General features: G+C 43.5%; 1 protein-coding gene across 4 annotated transcripts in view; it reads left to right on the top strand.

Annotated features, from left to right (window-relative positions):
- NCOA1 (nuclear receptor coactivator 1) overlaps nt 1–22,413 on the top strand; it is a 224,407-nt gene that overhangs the window by 27,832 nt on the left and 174,162 nt on the right. The window lies entirely within an intron of this gene.

Raw genomic sequence — 22,413 nt, 5'->3', positions numbered from 1 at the left:
AAGGGTTGGAAGGGGTCAAGAGGGTCATGTAGTCCAACCCCCTGCAATGCAGGAATCCCATCCAAAGCATTCATGACAGATGGTCATCCATTCTCTGCTTAAAAACCTCCAAGGAAGGAGTGTCCACTATCCTCCAAGGAAGTCCATTCCACCATGGAACAGCTCATACTGTCAGAAAGTTTTTCCTTATGTTTCTTTGGACCTTCAGGTATAGGGCAGTATAGTAATTAAATAAATAATAATAAATAATAATCTTTTTTTCTTGTAACTTGAAGCCATTGGTTTGGGTCCTACTCTCCAGAGCTGGAGAAAACAAGTTGGCTCCATGGGACAGCCCTTTAGACATTTGAAGGTGGCTATCCTTTCTCCTCTTATCCAGGCTAAGCATACCTAAGAGCTTTTGTTAAGATGTAGCCCGATAATGGCCCTGGTGCACAGTGAGCAGAGGAAATCCCACTTATTCTGTCCCATGATGACTGCTAATCTGCCATATCAAAGTCTGGCTTATTGGGGGTGGGGAGTGGGGTGCATTTCCACCATGGCTTTCCACACTTAGGATTTGTTGGCATCTGTCTGTCTTGAGAGACAATGGAATGCGCCTGTGGAGTTGAAGTCAAACCTCTGTGTTAGCACTGCCCAGGCTTGTACCTGGGAAGGTCACTTGTGTACGGAGGTCCTGGGCTGCCAAAAGGACAAGAGCCCACTCTCGACCTCGCTGATGTGGTCCACAGGAAAGCAGAGCAATACATTTGGCACCAGCTTGGCTGCAGGAGTTGCTGGAAGGAGGTGTACAAGGTGCCATCTAAGCGTCTTAGGGACCCCACTCCAGAGTTGTGTAGGGTGTACTCCATAGCCATTTCTTCTCCTGAAGATATCCCAGAGGGCAGCAGAGGTTTAGGGCCAGAGTTTTCCTTCTCCCAGGTTGATGAGCCCCATCTGCCCCTCACTTCCTGCTACAACTCGTGCAGAAACCCCCTTCTTGATTGTTGGACCCACTCTTTTTCTCACCTGCTCAGTCTGCTAGAAGCTGTCTTCACATGGAGGAGAAGTCTCTAACTTTGAGACCCATAAGCTACCCTCACCTGGTTTAGCGGGCCAGTCAAAGCTGTTTCCCAGGGTGTGGCTGCTGTCACATACTGACATCTTCTAGAAGCTACAGGTGAGAGCTGAGTGCAGGGTGGGGACCAAAGTTGGACAATACAATGTTTCCTCCACCAGAAGTACTATCTCTCTCCCAACATACCACCCACCCCATGACCCTTACAATTATGACCTCCCCAAAGCTACTTGTAAGTCACTAAATTGGCAGTGAATTTTCAAAACAACTGTTTTGCTCCCATTGCATCTTCCACCTGACTGAATTTTGAGTAATGTGGTTTTTTGAGGATGCAGTGCCTTCTGTTAGAAACCCCACAGAAAGAATGGAAATGGTTCTGCAGCTTCAGCAAGTCATCTTCTTAAACATACATGCCATGAATATGGTAACAGTCCGAGATATTGCTAAAGAGTGGACTTTGGTGATCCTCTGTTTAATATGCTCTCCCACCCCTTTGTGTGTTAAGAGAGGGCACTGAAAGTTTTTACTTTTGGTTTTGAATAAATTGCTTTTTTCCTGTTGCGGTTGAAGTATGAAAACTGGTTTATTCTAACTGTGGTTAGTTCACACAAACCAGGATCAAGCAACGGTTTCAGATCCTGGTTTAGCTAACCACAGTTAGTATTCAGGGAAGTGTAGTTTATTCTAACATAATGGAAACTGCACTTTCTTCAAAGCTGAGCACTGACGTTTTCAGTCTCCTTCTCTCAGCTGCAGAGGCGGAGGAGAGTCGCAAGGAGTCTGTGAGGCTGTAGCTCACCATGTGGCTTCTTATTTGAATGCTAAGCCGGACCGTCCTGTTTCTGTGACGAGTAATAGCAGACATCAGTCGAGTCAGCCTCTTTGCCACCTAATCTCACTGTATTCCTATCTCTGAAGATGGTTTGCCACTTTTGGCAGAGTATGATTATATACTATTCTCTAGTTCATTGAGAAAACTCATCAGAAACATACCACCACGGGAGGGCCATGAACAGGAATGGTGTCTCCTGCCTCTTCCCCTTCTTTTTAAAAGTTTTCTTTTCATTTGCTGGCTGGTGGCTGGGAGCACTCAAAATGCTGCATAGCAACAACAACAACAACAACAACAACAACAACAACAACAACAATAATTTATTTGTACCCTGCCCATCTGTCTGGGTCTCCCCAGCCACTCTGGGTGGCTTCCAACAAATATTAAAATACATCAAAATATCACAGATTTAAAACTTCCCTAAACAACCTTTCCCTTTTTTACGGGAAATTCCCTTATTATAGCATTGGGAACAGCAGGGAGGGTTGACAGCTATGATTAATGCTGTGCAGGTGAGGTCCTATCCATCCACCTTCTGAATTTGTCTGGTGGCAGTTAGGCAAATTTGTGTTGTGGGCCTGTGCCCCACATCCATGCATTTTCTTCCAAAAGGCACACGCCAGGCAGACATTTTAGGAATTAATTCTGGAATCAATTGATGCATTAGATTATGAAACCCGCAGCAGGAGACTTGAAACCTCTTGGCATTTGTTCATATTTATTGTTTGCTGTTAATGAGTTCAGTTCATGTTTTTTGTCTTACTTGACTTGTAAACTTACTTACTGCTTACTTTTTAAGAAAGGTGGGATAAAAAGCATTTAAAACAATAAACAATTTGGGAAAATAAATGCAATAAAAGGTTTCTAATGGCAGTCTCAGACACGACTGAACGACTGAACAACAACAGTATAATGTGTTTGGCAAAAGGCTTGAGTTTACCCTCAATCCCCACTTCCTACCAGGATAGCAGTAGCTTGCTCTTTAACTGGATGTACCAGTGAAATGGGCTGGGATAGGTCTGGTTGTATCTCTAGGAGTGTCCAACTGGTTGACTGCGATTGACAGGTCGACCCCTGGATGATCATGACCATTTGTGGTCGATTGTGGGATCCTTATCACTCGCGTGGTTTAGAATCATGCATCCGCCCCCTTCTCCCCCCTAGATGTTTCCTGCATTGCGTTTAGTGTGCGCTCCATTGTTGTCTGCATGCTTACTTTTTAAAAAAAGGTCAACAACTTTGGGAAGCCCCTCCCAAAAAAGCTCAACAAGTTTGACTTGCCCCCTTTTGACCTTTTGACCTGCCCCCCCTAAGAAAAGCTCAACAGGTTTGACCTATCCCCCCTTTAAAAAGCTCAGCAACTTAGACCTGCTCCCTGCCCAATCACTGCCAGTCCCCCCCCCCCCCCGGGAGTAGATCGCAGTCTCTTGGGAGTTGGATGTCCTTGTACTTATGGGCATAAGTTGGCAAGATGATGAAAACAGGGTTGCTGTAAAATGTGACACCACCATTGTGCACCCCTACCCCCTTTGTTAACTGGTAATGTCAGGTGGCCAGTCTTATGCTTTCATTTGTTGCAGGCATTGCCGAACTTGGCCCTCCAGCTGTTTTGGGACTACAATTCCCATCATCCCTGACCACTGGACCAGTTAGCTAGGGATGATGGGAGTTGTAGTCCCAAAGCAGCTGGAGGGTCAAGTTTGATCCATCTGCCAGAAAGCTACTTTCTGTTTTTCCCCTCCCCTGTCATAGTGAAAAGGGGGCAGTTCATTTTATTTCACCTTGGATGAGGCAGGGATCAAACTGGAGCCTCATAGGAAAATGCTGCCAAATGCATAAATGAAGCAAAACGCAAGGATAAAACTACCAGAGTGATTAATCATAGATACCATATCTCGGCTTCCCTTAGAAGAGACCCAAGCTAGCACGTATTAGCATTACTTAACCGCCAAGTATCCCCGCCTCTTTTCTAGGTGCACCTGTAATAGGCTTGAAAACAGGTAGACGAAAGGTCAGATCCCAGGCAAGGGGCTTGGCAGGCACAAAAGGCTCAGCCAGTTTGGATCGAGGGTGAGAAGCGCGGCAGAAACCCAGGAACCGGATGCAAGAAACAGAGGGCAAAACAACCTGGTTTAATGGGGCCCATAATTGCTGGAAGGGCTTATTGCACAGGCGAAGAACTGGAACCAGATCCAGAAAGCTGAGGCGCCCCAGTTAAGACCAGGCACACTCCTTGTGTGTTCTGCAGGCCACGGCCTGCCTTAAGGTATGTCAAGCCTGCAGGATTTGTCATCTTGTGGACAGTTTCTCCTGTTAATCCCAGGATCAATAGGCTGTTGAGGGAATAACAGGAAGAGGCACGAGCAGAGTGTCTGTGCCAAGTAGTTTCATGCCAAACTCAACTTGTTTTAGAGTGGCAGCCCTTTTGCTCAGGCAGGAGCTAATTTCCTAGAGGCAGGCGCACCTACTGTCTCCCACCCCCCTCCACCCCCTTGTGCAAAGCACAACTGGGGAACAACATTATTAGCTCGCCCTGGCCTTGGTAAATTGTATTGCTTTGTATTTGGCCGTTTCGTTTTAAGGTCTAAACATTTCTATTGCAAACTTGGATCTGCATAATGAAAGGCAGTGTGCAAACCCAAACAAATTAAATTAAAATTAAAGCTGGGTTTAGGCTTTGACATGCACTGTTGGGGCTTTCACGATTGGACTCAAGGGAGGAATGAGGGCACGGCAGTGTCGTTCAGGATCTGACCCCTGGCTGTGCAGGGTTGCATTTGCAGCTAACTATCCTGCAGAAAGAACTGTGTGTGCAGAGGCCACAGGCTTTGGGGACAGAATCTGAGAGAGGCGCTGAAACTTGGTCCCCCCCAGTGATCACTCCATTTCCTTATATTCTGTGTCTTGTGTTTTGTGTGTGTGCTTTACACAGGAGCAGCGTGCAGCTCTCTCGCACTTAGCCATATGTTGGGTGTCTCAGATTGGAGAGAGGGTGCAAGGAAAAGGCACGTCTCGCTTCGTTGCCTACAAAGTGTGAACAGAATAAATTGCTGGAAGGTTTGTTTAGACAATATTAAGATGTTTAGTAAGGTAGCTAACGAGATGCTTTCTTCTTGGAACAGTCCTCAGCTCAGTGGTGAGCATAATTCGGTTAGCTTTGAAAAGAGTCTCCCCTTTCCCTGCATGTTCGTGTTAACATTATAAGAACCAGAGGTGACTGCTTGGCTTAGTTCACGGTAAATACTGAAAAGGCTTCAAGGTTGGGTGGAGAAACAACTCTAGTCTTTTAAGCAATCTGACAGAGAGACCTAACACATTAACAAACCTTTCAGTCTTCAGTGAATGAGAACTGAGTGAAAGAAATTTGATTTAAATTATAAATGTGGGCTTTGTGTTTTGTGCTCATGAAATTATGCAGATCTTTATTTAATGTGCACTGATTATATATATACCGGTATATATATACATACATACACCCACCCACACACCCACCCACACCGGTATATAAGAACCTGGAAGCTTATTTTAGCGAAGGTCTTGCAGTGTCTATGAGATCATGCATTTTGAAATTTCAGTTATATGAGCAATATGTAACGCTAAATGTCTGCTTAAAAAAAATTGGTTAGCACATCACTATCTTGTATATCTTTTATTATAAGCAGGTTGACCACACCGTTGTAAACTCAATATATTATTTTATCTAGAAACCTGTTAACGTTTTTATTGAAAGTAACTAATGCCACACTTTCCAAATGAGGGGCTATCTTCAAACCTGCAGCATCAGAAAAAAGTGCTGCGGCACCTGGAAAGCCAACTAATTAAGGGGTGGGCAGCAACTGGTGTCATCAGAGACTGGTTGCAGTCAGTGAAGGAGGTTGTCCATGAAAGCACATGCATGCTACAGGAAGCTAGTTGCACAAAGGGCGCCTGCTTTAAGGCAGCCCCGGTGAATAAAATTATTATTATTATTATTATTATTATCCTACCTGAGCGGGGGCTTAACGCTCTGTGCAACAAACTCTTCCCCTCTTTAAAGATTGCTCCAGTGGTTTTTAAAGGGGGGGGGTGAGGAGACTCCTTCAAAGAGTCCCTGTTTCTTCATCGCTGCATGACAGAGCAGTCCCTGTCAGAGCCAGTGTCTGCATAAAGCAGACAGCAGCTCTGAAAGGGACTGATCCGTTGTGCAGCAGTAAAGAAGAAAACAGGGTCTCCTTGCTTTTGCTGCATTATCTCTTTTTTTAGAGAGAGAGAGAGAGAGAGAGAGAGAGAGAGAGAGAGAGAGAGAGAGAGAGAGACTGCTCCACCTTGGAAACCCCAACCCCATACTGATCCTTTACAGAGGTTGAAGGGATTGGACCAGGCAGGATTCCTTAGAAGGCCCCGCCCCCAGTGGCAACACCAGTGACAATAGCTGATGGGTGGCTGGGTGTGATTTGGGGGGAAATGCCCTCACTGGCCAAATTGGAGCCCCTGGCAGGCCAAGGTTGGCCCATGGCCTGAAGGTTCCCCACCCCAATCTTAAGAACTAAAATGAAAATTTAAGATACACTTTAATGAGGTTTTTATACTAATGGTAGGCTTTTAATAAACTTGCATTGAGGAATGGCATTGATACATGGGAACCTTTATATAGCACCAGCTGGTGTTGGCACTGTAATTATCCTAATTATTTAATAGGTACTTAATCTATAGCATTGTTATTTTTAAAAGACAAGAATTAAAAATGCCCTTTGCTTAGCTGCCAGATATATATGTTTGATTGAGGGGTCATTCAAAAATACACCAGGTTTTATGGGTTGTAGTTTTTCAAAGGGACTTGGGCAAGCAATAAGATTGAGGAGGCGATGCAAATAATAACAACAACAACAACAACAATAATAATAATAATAATAATCTGCCGCCTCCATCCTATTCAGAAGATTCGGGACAAGCAGCCACCTGTGATTGAAAATACATGGCTGGAGGCGATAATCTAAAATGGGCTTGAGCCATTTTAGACTTTACCACTACTAAATCTAAAGTTTGAACAGTGTTCCAGCGAGTACCGGTTGATGCTGAATATCCATGGGTGCTGATGTCCTGCCCTCCTTATGCATGATTGAAAACTGTTCAGTCTTGTTAAGTTTCCTCTTCTTCTTCTTCTTCTTCTTCTTCTTCTTCTTCTTCTTCTTCTTCGCAAAGGAGGTAGCTGGGAAGCTAGCGCTGTCAGTTTGCAGTCCCTCACCCATAAAAAAGTTAAATGGTTTGCTTCCCTTCCCCTGAAACCTAGGAAAGTTTGATTGCTTCTAGCTTTGGGGGAGTTTCTGTCCAGCTGTTTCTTGGTAGCCTTAATGTTCAGGGCATTGTTTTAATTCACTGAATGGCTTTTATGCAGATTTTCCTGTGGGTTCTTTTCTCTGGATTGAGAGCAAGCATGGGAAGGGAAATCTCTGTCTGGGGGGAGGAGGTGCTTGTCTGGGTAATCTTTGTGACAGTTTCTGTCCTCTGAAGTGTGCACTCCTGTTTGCCTTTGGAGAAGCATGTACCTTAGTTCCAGGTCTTATTTCCTGGAGTCGCAGTACAAATGAAAAGCATACACCCCACCTGATTTCCTTTTTTGCATGACAGATGGATGTCAGATAGCAGAAGATAAAATCTAATGCTTTGCCACTTCTAATGTCCATTGAGACTGAGCTCTATCTCATGCTTATTTTGTATTATCATCGCAACTCACATGACAAGACGGGCTACTGTAATTCTCTCCTGCTGAAAGGGGGCTGAGGATAAGGTCCATGGATTTGAAATTGGGCTTGTAGATCAACAAGTCCGGCAGATCAAGTCCGCCAGATCAACATAATCAGGTGTGTGGCGTGAAATTGCAAACTTGCAACTGATCAGCCAAGAGTTACTTAGACATGCGAATTCTCAGCAGCGGAAAAATCAATCTTGGAGTTGCACTGGTCTATCATGACTTTCCTCTCCTCGTATAAAATTCATAATTTTGCATCTTTCTTGTCATTACCTTCTTGCCTATATTTGGAGGGGGACCATAAAGGAATCACCTTATTAAGATGTGGAAGGAAATTGGAATTTACAGGGAGTATTTTTAAAAAGTTACGTTAATAACTGGTAAAAAAATAAATAAAAGCGTGGTAAAAATATGTATTCCACTTATATGCATGCCTGTTTGTGGCTACTGAGTTCCCTGCTTGAGCTAAAAGATCTTACCAATGAGGCTTAAGATCTTAACAACGAGGTTTTTGCAAAATAAATTAATAAAAATAAAGCAGTTCTGTCGCTTTCTTTGAATGTGGTAGGAATATATTTAAAAAGATTTTATTTTAAGACAAAACAGCTCTTCACATTTGCCCTGAAAATGGCACATGGGAAGCCAGGTTTCACCCCCTCCCCGCTCCTAAAGAAACATCAGTTCACAGCTGCGGAGAGCAGCAAAACAAAATTAGCAGGGCAAACAGTCCTCCTGCCAGAAAACATTCAGGAATGTATAAATATGTCAAGGCTGCAGTATCAGCCGTAAACTGGGAAATGCAGCTGGTGACGTTTGCCAGGTGCCACTAAGGATTGCTGCTGGAAAATGCATCTACACTGTTGTTGCAGGACTGCCCCTTTGGGCTTGAGGTTGGGTGCGCCTTTATGGTGGGGAAACTAAAATGATTCCTTGCAAAAGTGCATAGCAAATGAGGCCCATAAATCATTACTAGTTCTGTATGCATGTCCCCTTTGTAGCAAGACAAAATACTACATTAGCAATCAAGAAAGTTGAGTAAGGGCCTATTTTTGATTGAGTGAATTCCTACTGGAAAGAGCCTCTTGATTTATTATATCATAAAATAACAGCAGTATAACTTTTGTGGCCAATTACAGACTGCTGAAGAGGGTTTGGAGGAAATTTAAACATAGAATATAATTCAGAAACTTAGCCTGGTGTGGAAGGAAGCCAATCTCTCTCTCTCTCTCTCTCTCTCTCTCTCTCTCTCTCTCTCTCTCTCTCTCTCAAATAGATTTTTATTAAAGATTTCTTAATTTACAAAAATACGTGCATCATAGCTGTCAACTTTTCCCTTTTCTTGCGAGGAATCCTATTTGGAATAAGGGAAAAGTTGACAGCTATGACGTGCATTGTCTCTTTTTTCAAGTTGCGTTTTCTACAGATCAGTTTCATTTGTTATGAGGCATTAGTGCTGCATACAGTGTTAGGTTAGGAAGAAAAGAGGGAGAAAGAGGGGAATGGTGAGTGGGGTGGGGACAGGTAGCAATGCTTTTGTGTCAGCGTCACTTGTGTGGGTTCTCTTACTATTCGCTTGTTGTGAAGCCAATCTCTTTAAATTAGATTCTGCTATCTGGATTTCTTGTCCATGCTGAACCTTTTGTGGCCATCTCATTGTGGGTTGCTTAGTTGGAGGGAACTTGGTCTCTGCAGTAAGCAAATTTTACTCACCTTTTAATACCTAGAGGCTATACAGAAGTTCTAGATACAATGCCTATCACTTTTTTCTCTCTCCATATAACCATTGATTTTTGCCTTTCAAAGTAAACCTTGCTTTTACTTAACAGTCCTTTGCTTTACCCTTGGTGGTTATAATTCTTGGCACTCAAGATGCCTTGCTGGACCTTTGAATCACATTACACCTGATACAGTACAAAGAGGAGAGATGTGGTGGGTTGTGATGCCAACTGTATTATGGCGTGTATAGAGCTGTGTCTGCTAATGTCTTTCAGGTATGTGGCAGCTGTCCAGGGTGAGCCTCTAGTGTGAATGCTAATGGTCCTGGAGTCATTTTAAGGTTAAAATTCACCTTAGATTGGCTGAGAGAGTGATGAACATCTGGGTTGCCCAAATAGTCTCTGGACCTGCCACACAAGGAAGAGTAAGAACCAGGCGCAGAAGTGGGATTCATATTTTTGAAGGAACCTTAGCAGCCTGATCTTCCTTGTTTTCTTCGGAGCATTATAGGGTTTCTATTTTTCCTTTGTTTGTTGATTTAATTAAAGGGTGGGAAACAGCATGAGGTAATTGCTGGTTCTAACATTACTTGAATCTGAGAACCTTTTCTAATTTTTCGTGTTTTATGCGGTATATTGGCACATTCTTGTATTTAATCCTCTGAACTATTTTAATTTTGTTCTGGCTCGTTCTCTCTCTCTCTGTAAAATTAGGTTCAGGTTAAATTGTAGTTGACATGGCATTAGGAGATATTTTTTTTTAAAAAAATAAAGATTCTGAATGTGCATTTACATGTAGTGAAAAAATACATTTCTGTTTGCTATGTGTATTTTTGCTCCACTATTAACTTGGGAATGAACTGGTCTATGGCAAGGGTGGGGAACGTTTTTGGTTCCGCAGGCCAGATCCTTATCAGATGCCACATGGGCTAAATTTTATAGTTGGATAAGGCCTTCAGCATGTCAGTTACTGGACATCACAGTGACGTCAGCTGATTGTTCCTTGAACTCCTGAAGTTGGGACTTCAATGCAGTACACAGAGCTTGCACAGTGCTTTAAAATGCCTGGAGCTTCAGTTTTACTACCCATCAGGTAATGTGTGGTGATGGATGATAGAGCCAAAACCTGCTTTCTGCAGGCATCAACTGTAGGAGCAAGTTCTCTGTGAGGAACTCGATCATGTAGTCGATCTAGCAGGCTTTGGCTTTACCCAGGGGCGTAGCAAGGGGGGCGGGGGGCGGGTCGCCCCGGGTTCCATAATGGAGGGGGTGACAAATCATCAAAAAAAATTTGGAAATGCCTGCTCCGAAGGTCTTATCTTACTATACTAGGGATTATATAGCTATATATGAAATTTCATGCGTATCGGTTAATATCTTGACCCTCCTCCACCAAAATAGCTGTTCACTTGGCTGTTTTCCTATGTCATGAAGGCTGAAATTTGATTTTGAGATGTTTTTAGGAGGTAATTTAATTATTGTTTGATTTTATACCAGTGTTATGTATCTGATGTTAGCCACCCTGAGCCCGACTTTGGCCGGGGAGGGTGGGATATAAATAAAAGGTTTTTTATTATTATTACTTGTTATTATTCCTTTGTAGGAAAATATGAAATAATGTAAAACCATTTTTGCGGGGGGGGGATCAATGGGGGGGGTTTACAATAATTTTTCCGCACCGGCTACCACCTGACCTTCCTATGCCTCGTGAGGTGGGTGACAATTTTTTTTGCCCCCAGGTACTAATTTACCTTGCTATGCCCCTGGCTTTACCACCTATCAACTGTCGGCAGGCAAGTGTGGTTTTCGGGGAACAGCTTTGCAGATCAATTTTCAGCTCCCGGCGGGCCACCTTTGACTCACAGGCTGTACGTTCCCCAACCCTGATCTATGGTAATCTCCTGTACACAGGGTTCTATGGATTTGTTTTGTTTTAAGCATTTGTCCTCACCTGGCAGGTTTGAATTTTCAAGTACACTGGGCTTGGGCCTAAAGTTTTGTATGGATTTCTGGAGATGCCACCACAGCATCGTACTTGGTTCCAGGGCTCAATAGAAACCATTAGCCGCATTTTTCCACTCTCCTATCTCAAGTGTCGGAATCAAACCACAGCTATAAAAGTTTATACCAGGTTGTATTTGCTGTAATTTACTGACATGTTACTTTAATCCTTTATTGACCAGGAAGCATTAATGTGACTATCAAGAGGGTGCTGTTTAACAAGTACCTCTTCCTGACGCACCATGTTTTCTCTCTGTTTGCCTTGCCAATAAAATTTGTAAGATTAATGTGCATATTTTAAATCTAGAAGATTAGAGCATTTGATGAGTCAAGAAAAGCATTATGGAAATCATTCTGCTCCATACTTGTCTATCTATTATCGGTGCCAGATTTTGTAAAGTAAATAGTTATAGTGGCCAATATAAAGACCTTATTTAAACACTTTAACTACCTCATCAACCAATTAGCAAATATTTAATGGCAACTATCTAAGTCTGTTTAGACTTTCATGAAACTCTGTTACCTATCCATAGTGATTTTCTAGGGTTCCCTCAGAAAGGGTTCCTTTTTTGGCATGTTGATTCATTTGTAGAATCTGGTTATGGAAGGTTCCATAGGAATACCCAAGCTGGGAATCGGTGAAATATTTGCTCTCTGAAAGTTCATGAAGGTGTTTGGTTTCTGTGGAACCCCAAAGTGTTGATGTATCAGTAGAATTCGCTTGTGGTTACCAGTTTCTGCAGAGTGTCAGCTGAGCGCCTTAGACTAAATGCAAACAAGGTGTTCTCATCTTAAATGTGATAGCTGCTTATTGGGCTTATCTTTCATGATTTGAATATTGTGCCATTCTGTGCAATACTGTTGCCCTTCACAAGAGCATAAGTAAAACCTGCTGGGTTAGGCCAAAAGGGGCCCATCTTGTCCAGCATCCTGTTCTCACAGTGGCCAATCAGATGCCTGTGGCAGGCCAGCAAACAGGATTCGAGCATGCGGGTGGCGCTGTGGTCTAAACCGCAGAGCCTAGGGCTTGCCGATCAGAAGGTCGGTGGTTTGAATCCCCGTGGTGGGGTGAGCTCCTGTTGCTCGGTCCCTGTTCCTGTCAACCTAGCAGTTCGAAAGCATGTCAAAGTGTGAGTGTCTGGAGGCGGTTGGAGGATGGATGATGGCTAATGGATTGAGGTTGAATCCTGACAAGACAGAAGTGCTGTTCTTGAGGGACAGGGGCGTGCTGGTGTGGAGGACTCCCTGATCCTGAATGGGGTAACTGTGTCCCTGAAGGACCAGGTGCGCAGCCTGGGAGTCATTTTGGACTCACAGCTGTCCATGGAGGCGCAGGTTAATTCTACCAGCTCCATCTGGTATGCAGGCTGAGACCCTCCAGGAATTCTCCTCCAGGAATTTGTCCAAGTTGGTGACCATCACTGCCTCCTGGGGAAGTGAGTTCTGTAGTTTAACGATGTGCTCCATGAAGAAATACTTTCTTTTATCTGACCTAAATCTGCCAACATTCAATTTTTTTGTCCACATCTGCACAATGTGTAGCTAAAATTGAAGAAGGTGCTGACAGAAATCTGAATGTCAAACACTTTAACTTGTTGATGACAATGACAGCAACAACAGTGATTATTATTTAATTTCAGTGCATAGGACTTGGCTGTTCACACCTGAGTTAGTTGATTAAGGATTACAAGTATTAAACGTTACGTAGTGTAACGTAGCCAGAATTTATGAGCCTGGTCCATCCCTCTTTATTTCCAAAGATCACCATGTCCATCTTGATGCTTGTATATTCCTTTGCTATCATACTGGACTGTGTTTTATACTGGAGTCATGTAAATTACAGTGCATTATTCCATTTTATAGATGTTGCAAGGAAAGTCCCCATGAGTGGTGTTGGTGGTTGTATTACAAGGACAGAGACCCCTGGTACAGTGTTAACTTGGTTCTCAAAAGCCTTGGTACTCAAATGCTGAAAACCTGGAAGTAAGTGTTCCGGTTTTCAAATGTTTTTCGGAAGCTGAACGCCCGGTGTGACTGTCGGCTATTGTTTCTGGGGCGCCTACCAATCAGAAGCTGTGCCTTGGTTTTCGAACATTTGGGAAGTCAAAACGGACTTCCGGAACGGATTAAGTTTGGCGCTTTTGTTTTTGCTATTTATTTTGCGTTTTTGAGGCTTTTTTGGTTAATTTGTTTTTGTGACTGTGTGGAACCCAGTTCAGCTACTGATTGATTGATTGATTGTGTGACTACGGAAATGGATAAAAGCCCCTCATCCAAACAATGACTATCATCAGTGCAAGTAAGAATTTTTTTTTTTTTTATCATCTACAATACTGTCTTATTTATTTTATAGTACAGAACATTGATTATTGCTTTCATTTTATGGATCAGTGGTCTCATTAGATAGTAAAATTCATGTTAAATCGCTGTTTTAGGGGTTGTTTTTAAAAGTCTGGAATGGATTAATCCGCTATGCATTACTTTTTATGGGAAAGTGTGCCTTGGTTTTGGAACGCTTTGGTTTTGGAATAGACTTCCGGAATGGATTAAGTTTGAGAACCAAGGTACCACTGTATATAAATTCAATAAATAAAATAAAATAAAATAAGGACTTTGAGAATCCAGAATCCCAGCTTGATCCCTGGCCCGCATCACCGCAACAGCTGAGTGATTATAGCTTCCACTAGTTGTATCTTCTTTGAGGATAAGGAGAGAATCTCTGTGTGTGAATGATTTGCTGGCGTCGGGAGGAGTTGGGATTTGTTAGCCACTGGGAAACATTTTTGAAGAAGCCAGGGGTGGGTTGCACCAGAACCAGAATGGAACCAGACCCTTGCTGCTCAGAATCCAAGAGGTAGCAGAGCAGCTTTCAAAATGATTACTGGGGGAACGCCAGGAGTATGCAGCTGGGGATAAATCATCCCACAGGGATGAGTGAAAGTGTTTTTATGATTGTCCAAATGGTGGAGGGTAGAAACAGGTAATGAAAGTAATTCAGTTATAGAAATTCAGAGGCCAGAATGCCGCAGGGTAAAAAAACACAACACATGCCAGAGATATTTAGAAAGAAACACCGTGTGTTTATATGCTAATACAGTACTAGGAGCCTCAGAGCCAAGACAGGTGAGCTAGAGTGCTTGGTTTTAAAGGAGAGCAAGGTATGGGGAACAAATATCACACCTGGAGAGAGACCTGTTGGAATGTAATGTAAAAGTGCTGTTGAAAATGTGTAAGATGTACCGGTAATTGGAATGGGAGACAAAGGATGAGCAAGTAAAATCCTCAGTGATACATTGGGCAATAGATATTGGCCATAATATTGATATGGAAGCATGGGAACGATTGTAGAATATGGATATAAAATTTACAGCGTCTTATGGTCTAAGAGAAAATTATATGAAAATGATATAGCGATGGTACATAACACTGAGTAAATTGGCAAAAATGTTAATCAAATAAGTGTTGGAAATGTAAAGCAAAATAAGGTTCTTTTTATCATATGTGGTGGTCTTGTAGTAAGGTTAAAGCTTACTGGGAAATGATATATGATGAATTGAAAAAGATGTTTAAAATAACGTTTGTTAAAAAAAAAGAAAACCAGAAGCTTTCCTTTTGGGAATTATAGGGACAAAACTACCCAAACTGTATAGAAATTTATTTATGTGTGCGACTACAGCGACAAAAACATTACTTGCCCCAAAATGGAAAGAAGCAGAAGTCCCAGCAAAAGAAGACTGGGTACAAAAACTTATGGAATATGCAGAAATGGAGAAACACCGGAAGAAGAAGAAATCAGGATAACAAACTTTTTATAAAAGAATGGAAATGGTTTATTGAATATTTACAAACAAACTGTAAACAGATAAGAACATTGGCAGTATTATAAGAGTATATATTTAAAGTAGATGAATAAATGAACAAATTAAGTTAATTTGGATATGCAGAAAATATTAAAAATAAATTTAAGGAACCGCGGAAAGAGGAGGGAGGAAGTCAAGTTTTGAAATGTTAAAATGGCTGTAAAATTATGGAAATGTATAAAACTGAAAATAATAAATTTTATACACACACACACACACACACACACACACACACAAATATTAAAAAATGGTTGTGATTTTGCCAGCTCTTGTGTTCACTTATCCAGCTGCGACATTCTGTGCAAGGTTCAAGATAGCTCCCCCCCCCCCGCCGCCCCGTGTTGTGCAGAACGTTGCATTTCATTTCCCCGTTAGGTCTATTCAACAAAAAGCCTTTTGTGCATTTCCTGAAACAGGCGAACATGTCTACGCCTCTGGAACTGTCAGTCTAATTCCTTGGTGTTCTGTAACATGTTGCTTTCTTTGCATTCTCCTCACTCACATTGTTGCCTCTCTTTAAAGTGTGGGTTCGTAAAGGGCAGGTGAGGCTGGGGTGGGGAAGAGAACATGGAACAAAGCTGTGCTATACCTCTTCACTGGGCACGGACCATTTCATTCCTTTCTATCCTTTTCCAGGGTGGGTGGGGGGGCATTCTTTTCTCTAGCACGGGAGGAAAGCCACCCTCCCATTGCAGGGGCCTTTTGTTGCTGAGTTACGGCACTACAAGGCTTTTACAGTCTAATTCAAGGAGGGAGCCTGCAGCCGTATATGTAGCCAGCCTTATATAATGTCGAAGCAGCTCAGATTTGCTCCTGTAAAGCAAAATGCACTAGTAAGTGGAACTTTGCCTGCATGGATGGCTCTGAGGCATTCTTGCTCAATAAATGTGGCGCTGATAGAACTTCCTCAATTTATTTCCACCAACCAACAGAATAAGCAACATCTTCATTATAGGTTTAATGCTGCCAAGGCTTGGCTGTTCGAGTGGAGCTGAGTGGCAGAAGGCCAGGCTCTAAACTGTGTACAGGATTTTGCCCACATGGCTATCAGCACATCTGGCTCAGGCTCCATCCAGGTGGCGCAGGGTGGCCTTGGGCTGCGCTTGGGAAATGGCCTTGGAGGAACTGGGCTGGCTGTGGAGGGGAGGGAGTTCCCAGGGATTCCAGGGCTTGATCCAGGAACTGGACGTCTGATGGTGTTTCCAGACGACAACATGAAACTTTTTTTGTATGTGAGAGAGAATAGTTATAAAAGGCCTAATGTGGTCACCACGCATCAGGAACAAAAAGGCGGGAGGATGGCATTTCAGAGCCTAGACATCACCACCTCATTCTGCGTACCTATCAGTCTATCTGCAGGCAGGCAGTGGGATGTGAAGCAGAGTTCTCCCCCAAGGATCTGAGGAAGTGCCATAGCTCAGCAGTATATCATCTACAGTACTTTGCATGGCTCAATCCCTGGCATTTCCAAGTAGGGCTGGCAATGTCCCCCACCTGAAATCCTGGAGAACGGTTGTCGGTCAGTGTAGACCAGGGATCAGCAAACTTTTTCAGCAGGAGGCCGGTCCACTGTCCTTCAGACCTTGTGGGCGGCCGGACTATATTTTGAAAAAAATAATAATGGACAAATTCCTATGCCCCACAAATAACCCAGAGATGCATTTTAAATAAAAGGATACATTCTACTCATGTAAAAACACCAGGCAAGCCCCACAAATAACCCAGAGATGCATTTTAAATAAAAGGATACATTCTACTCATGTAAAAACACACTGATTCCTGGACTGTCCATGGGCCGGATTTAGAAGGCAATTGGGCCGGATCTGGCCCCCGGGCCTTAGTTTGCCTACCCATGGTGTAGACAATACTGACCCAGGTTAATCCAGTAGTATGACTCATTATCAGGCAAATTCCTATGCCCTTGCCATTTCAGGCAAGCAGAAACATGTGGGGTCAAGCTAGTCCTTGCTTTGGCTCCAGGTGCAGCTGAAACCTCCAGAAGTTGACCAGAGAACTTGGATTGGATAGCATACCCTCCAAGATTAGGATATGGCTTTCCCTGGCCTGCTGGTGGGAATCAACAATCCCTCTGTTGTTTCAATTAGTTTTTAGACTTGAGACTTGCCTTCAATGCCCACCTGCAATATTGGGACCCAGTTGGATGAGAGAGAGAGAGAGAGAGAGAGAGAGAGAGAGAGAGAGAGAGAGAGAGAGAGAGAAAGAAACCTCATAGCCCTACAATTGATCCTGCCAAATCACTGTTTCTTCAGAGAAGAAGAAATGCCAAATTTGTATATGTGGTTGGAGTGTGGCTGGGCCCATCCCAGTAGAAAATGGTTGTGGGACCCCTGCCCGCAGTAGTCACTAAAATGTCATATTACTGTATGTGAGATTTTGCTTTCCCCTTTTTAAGTTCAGGTTCATTTAGCTCCTTTGTCCGTGCCATTTACCCTCCATGAGCCTTGGCGGGAGCTGCAACCCACCATAGTACACAGTCGGTCGAGCTGTCTTATTTATAATCACTTATAAGCTGTCGCCTACGAAAGCTTATGCCACAGTAAACCAGTTTGTCTTTAAGATGCCACAGCACTTTATATCGTCTGACTGTTGACCTAGTTAGGTTCTTGAATGCCTCTCGGTTGCAGCTAAGCCTCTCTATCACCTCATTTGGCAATATCTATATCTATCTATCTATCTATCTATCTATCTATCTATCTATCTATTAAAAGTACAGATGGGGCTATTCGGAGGTTTGTTTGGGGCGATATACATTGTGCCAGGATTGAAATGCCTCAGGGTTTTTCTGCTAGATCTCATGAATAGTAAGTAACCTGTTTTGTTGTGACAGTGACTAGAAGTTCCATCCAGGATTTTAGACTGAATTGCAGTAGTTGGTGTAGAACTTTCTTCCTTCCTTCCTTCCTTCCTTCCTTCCTTCCCAGAAATATTCAGAAGTATTGAGATGTAAGGCTGGATATGGATGGATAATTTTGGAAGAAAAGGAACCTTTCTAGAAGCAGGTGGGGGAAAGTATCTGTACTTCAGCTTCACTGAAGTCCGGTACCCAGTAGTCCTTCTGGGTTGACTTAGCCACGTTCAGTTGTTAAAACTGCACCGCACTATTTTTCAGAAACATTTTTATCAGTGTTTGCAAGTTGCCCCCCCCCATTTTCATTTGCTGTGCCCCCACCCCTCTCTTACTATCCATTGGAACCAGCCTTCCCCCCTGCCTTCTGAAAGATATTCCTGCAGCTTTGGATTCCCATTTGCTGCACCCCAACTGCACCCTGTAGGGACTAGCAAAGGACACCAGAAGATTTGCATTTGGGTTCATTCATCAGTGACTTAAAGTAGGAGATAAAGTGTTGGGTTCCCCCCCCCCCCCAATAATAGCTGCATCTTCAATAATAACAATAAACAGATCTAGAAACACTTTTGTCCTAAAATAATAATAATTGGAGTGGACTTTTATTATTGCTATCTTGAGTATATGATGAATGCATTTTATGAGGACTTGCACCTCCTTTGATGTCTAGAAATTCCCAACAATGTTGTTGATTTTAATTCTGAAGAAAATCCCATAAATTTCTGATCTGTGTAGATTGTTGAATAATGGAGCAAGCCCCTCTCACCCTCCCAAGGGTGCTGAGCAATACTTTGAAGGTCTCTGCAACAGTCACATATGTCATTTGTGGAGAAAGCTTCTTTGCTTGAAGTTAAGTTTTCTTCCAGTTGGGTGAGAATGGACGCTGGGTTTGCAATGCAAGTGAGGCAGTTTTACTTCATTAATTTCCCACATGTCGTTTTGATAAATTGCTGTTCTCCAGTAGAACGTTTTGTGTGCCTTCCAGTGGTTACAAAGTGTTAGAATTTGTGCGCTTACACGATACCATTATTATTCTATGCTTACAAGATAGCACAATTGAATAGTGTGTTTATATCTGATAAGTTCTCATTAATGGGCTTGGCTAACACCCAAAGTGTCAGGTGTTTGCTTCCTCTCTTCTGGCTTTTTGCCAAGATCAAACCCAATTTTTATCTTTATAGGGACTGAACTGTTGGCTTTATCAAGAGAGACATTGTGAATATACCACCAGAAGCTTCCAGGCTAACATAAACAAAGACAGGTCTATGCCCCATGGAGCTTTGCAGTCTATGGGAAGAAGAAACAGGGAGGGAGATGGAGGGAGAAGCAAGGATAGATGTGGACAAATGTAGCTACATGTGTGCGAACTTGTGGGGATGACAATAATGGTTTGCACCCAAAGCTTCACAGAAAAGGGTGAGTCAGGCATACGTTGTTGCTGAAGAACAGCAGAGCAGCTTTGAGAAACATGGTGTATCCTTTGGGGCCTTGATTGTGGAGTCTTAATCTGGGAGGAATAAACAACTTCAGTTCCCTCATGCCAAAGGTACCTGGTTTGAACACCATGAAGGAAGCACACATATTTACTATCTGCAGGCAGAGGAAAGCCTGAATGTTTTGTTTCCTCAGATGTTTGTCCTCATCTAAGCCTCAGCAACCCTTCACCCTTGATACACTGTTTTGTAGTAAAGAAAACGAGCTACCCATAATATATTATGACAGCCATGGGTTGGTTCTGCCCTGCTGCTGTAACAGCAGCAGCAGCAGCAGCAGCAGCAGCAACAACAACAACATCCTTGCAACATGTCTCTACCACCTGAGCAGTGAAGAACCTGCCCAGCCCCAACTAGGCCTTGAAATGTTATGGTAGGATATCTGCCCTGCTTGCTGCTACTATCTCCAAAGGATGCCACCAGTGGTTATTTAAATGATATATTTAAAGGTCTTTGGTGAAACACAATCACATGGGAGTGAACCAAAAGTTTCAGTAAATGTGTGGTCTGGGAAGCCAGAATCCCTTGTTTCTACAGATTTTAAATTTTTGTTCCATATAGACAATATTTTAGGCCTCCCTAGAGTGAGGGTGGGACGTGGTTGGTGCTGTGGGTTAAACCACAGAGCCTAGGGCTTGACGATCAGAAGGTCAGCAGTTTGAATCCCTGCGGCGGGGCAAACTCCCATTGCTTGGTCCCAGCTCCTGCCCACCTAGCAGTTCGAAAGCACGTCAAAAGTGCAAGTAGATAAATAGGTACTGCTCCGGTGGGAAGGTAAACGACGTTTCCGTGCGCTGCTCTAGTTCGCCAGAAGCGGCTTAGTCATGCTGGCCACATGACCCAGAAGCTGTGCGCAGACAAACGCCAGCTCTCTTGGCCAGTAAAGCAAGATGAGCGCCACAACCCCAGAGTTGTCCGCGACTGGACCTAATGGACAGGGGTCCCTTTACGTTTAGAGTGAGGATAGTAGCTCTTTTATGAACTAGTTCTTTGCCTGTATTTTTATTTACTTGCAGGTTTCATTCTTTCTCCTACAACGAGACTAGCAAAAGCCTTTTTCAAGCGGCAGCCTCAAGCAGTACCTGAATTTTTTCGTACTGTATAGCCTTGGAAAAAGTATATTGGCTGTATCTGTGAATGAATTACTATGTTAAGTAACTTAATAGACTTGGGCATGACTGGAAAGCTTAGTAAATGTAGTATTACATAATCTCCTTTTTTGTGAAGGGCATATCTGAAAACATATTATTATCAGGAAGTTGTCCTGAAGCTTTGGCTGCAGACTTCGGGCTGTCCTTGTAGTTTTCTTTAATTAGGTTTTGAAGTAGACCTTGTGTTCCCAAAAACTTGCATGAAATGAAGACTTGGCTAGTCCAGAGTACATTTATCCAGATCTTTTCTTTGCTAGTAATTACTACAGGAATGACTGGAATGAAAAGCTGGAGCTTGCTGAAATTGATTTCCCCCCCTCCCTTATAAACATGATCTCATGTAATGAACTGGATTAACATATATCTCAGATTGGACCAGAGTAGTATTGTAAAAAAGAAATGAGAAAGTGAGCTTTAGCATAAAGCATTGCTGTATACACTCCCTCTCCCCATACCTCCTTGCAGATACTCATTTGCGAAACTTTAATTGCATCACATACTCATTTCTTCCAGCTACTTGCAATAGTGGAATCCCCTAGAGTCAAAACTTCAAGCAGCCCCTAGTAAATGTTGCTTGAATCCTTCCCCAAGATCTTCAGGGGATGAAATCTCAATAGCTTCTCTGGGCAGTTTGTTCCATTTATTCACCAACCTGTTAAATAGTCAAAGTATGGGCCCACATGGGTTTTTTCAAGTGGATCAGAGTAGCTCCTTAGTCTAAGCCAGTGTTTTTCAACCATTTTTGGGCAAAGGCACACTTGTTTCATGAAAAAAATCACGAGGCACACCACCATTAGAAAATGTTAAAAATTTTAACTCTGTGCCTATATTGACTATATGTAAAGTAATTCTCTTGAATTTTTCAATTTTTCCCACAGCACACCAGGCAACATCTCGCGGCACACTAGTGTGCCGCGGAACAGTGGTTGAAAAACACTGGTCTAAGCTGCTATACAGTTGCTCAGCTTGCATGGAGAGAGGGTTTCAGCATTGTAGTATATCACCAGCTAAATAAGGATGGAGCTATGTAGAGGCATTGACTGGCTTCACGGTTTTCCCAACATCATGACTTCTGCATACTGGTTGCATGCACACACACAATCAGGGCCGTCTCATGCATAGGGGCTGGTGGCGCGGCACACCAGGGCGTCGGGCTCCCCAGGGGCGCCCCCGCAAGCCCGCCGGCATACCGGGCTCCCCCTCCCCCCCTTCCAGCACTCCAGCTGGGGCTCCGGGAGGCGAGGGCGGCCGGCTTGCAGCCTGCCCGCCCGCCGGCTTGCAGCCCGCCCACCCACCAGTGCGCGAGCGTCCGCCCGCCCGCCCCTCATCCTCTGTCCGCCGGTGCACGAGCGCCCGCTCCAACGCCACGCCCCTCATCCCCCGCTTGCCCACCCCCCCTCCTGAGGGGCGGCCAGCGCGGGAGGGAAGCGGGCGGAGAGGCAGCAGGCCGGGGCGCCGAGGGATCGCCGCGCCACGGCGGCCGATCTCTCTAAGACGGCCCTGCACACAATTTGCTATATTTTGCCAGGTCAAAAATTATGAAACCGATATCACAATATGGACTTCAAATTGGTTATATCGCCCAGCCCTACTGGGAATAAAGAAAATATCACTGTGGCAGGATGAGCCACGAACTCTGTTTTTAAGTGTGTTGTGTGGACAACAATTGTGCTCCATTTATACCTCTTCTTTCAGCTAGCTTGCAGAGTT

The sequence above is a fragment of the Lacerta agilis genome, chromosome 3 (genome assembly GCF_009819535.1).
Source record: "Lacerta agilis isolate rLacAgi1 chromosome 3, rLacAgi1.pri, whole genome shotgun sequence".
Taxonomy (NCBI): domain Eukaryota; kingdom Metazoa; phylum Chordata; class Lepidosauria; order Squamata; family Lacertidae; genus Lacerta; species Lacerta agilis.
This window is presented reverse-complemented; position numbering and strand designations above follow the sequence as displayed.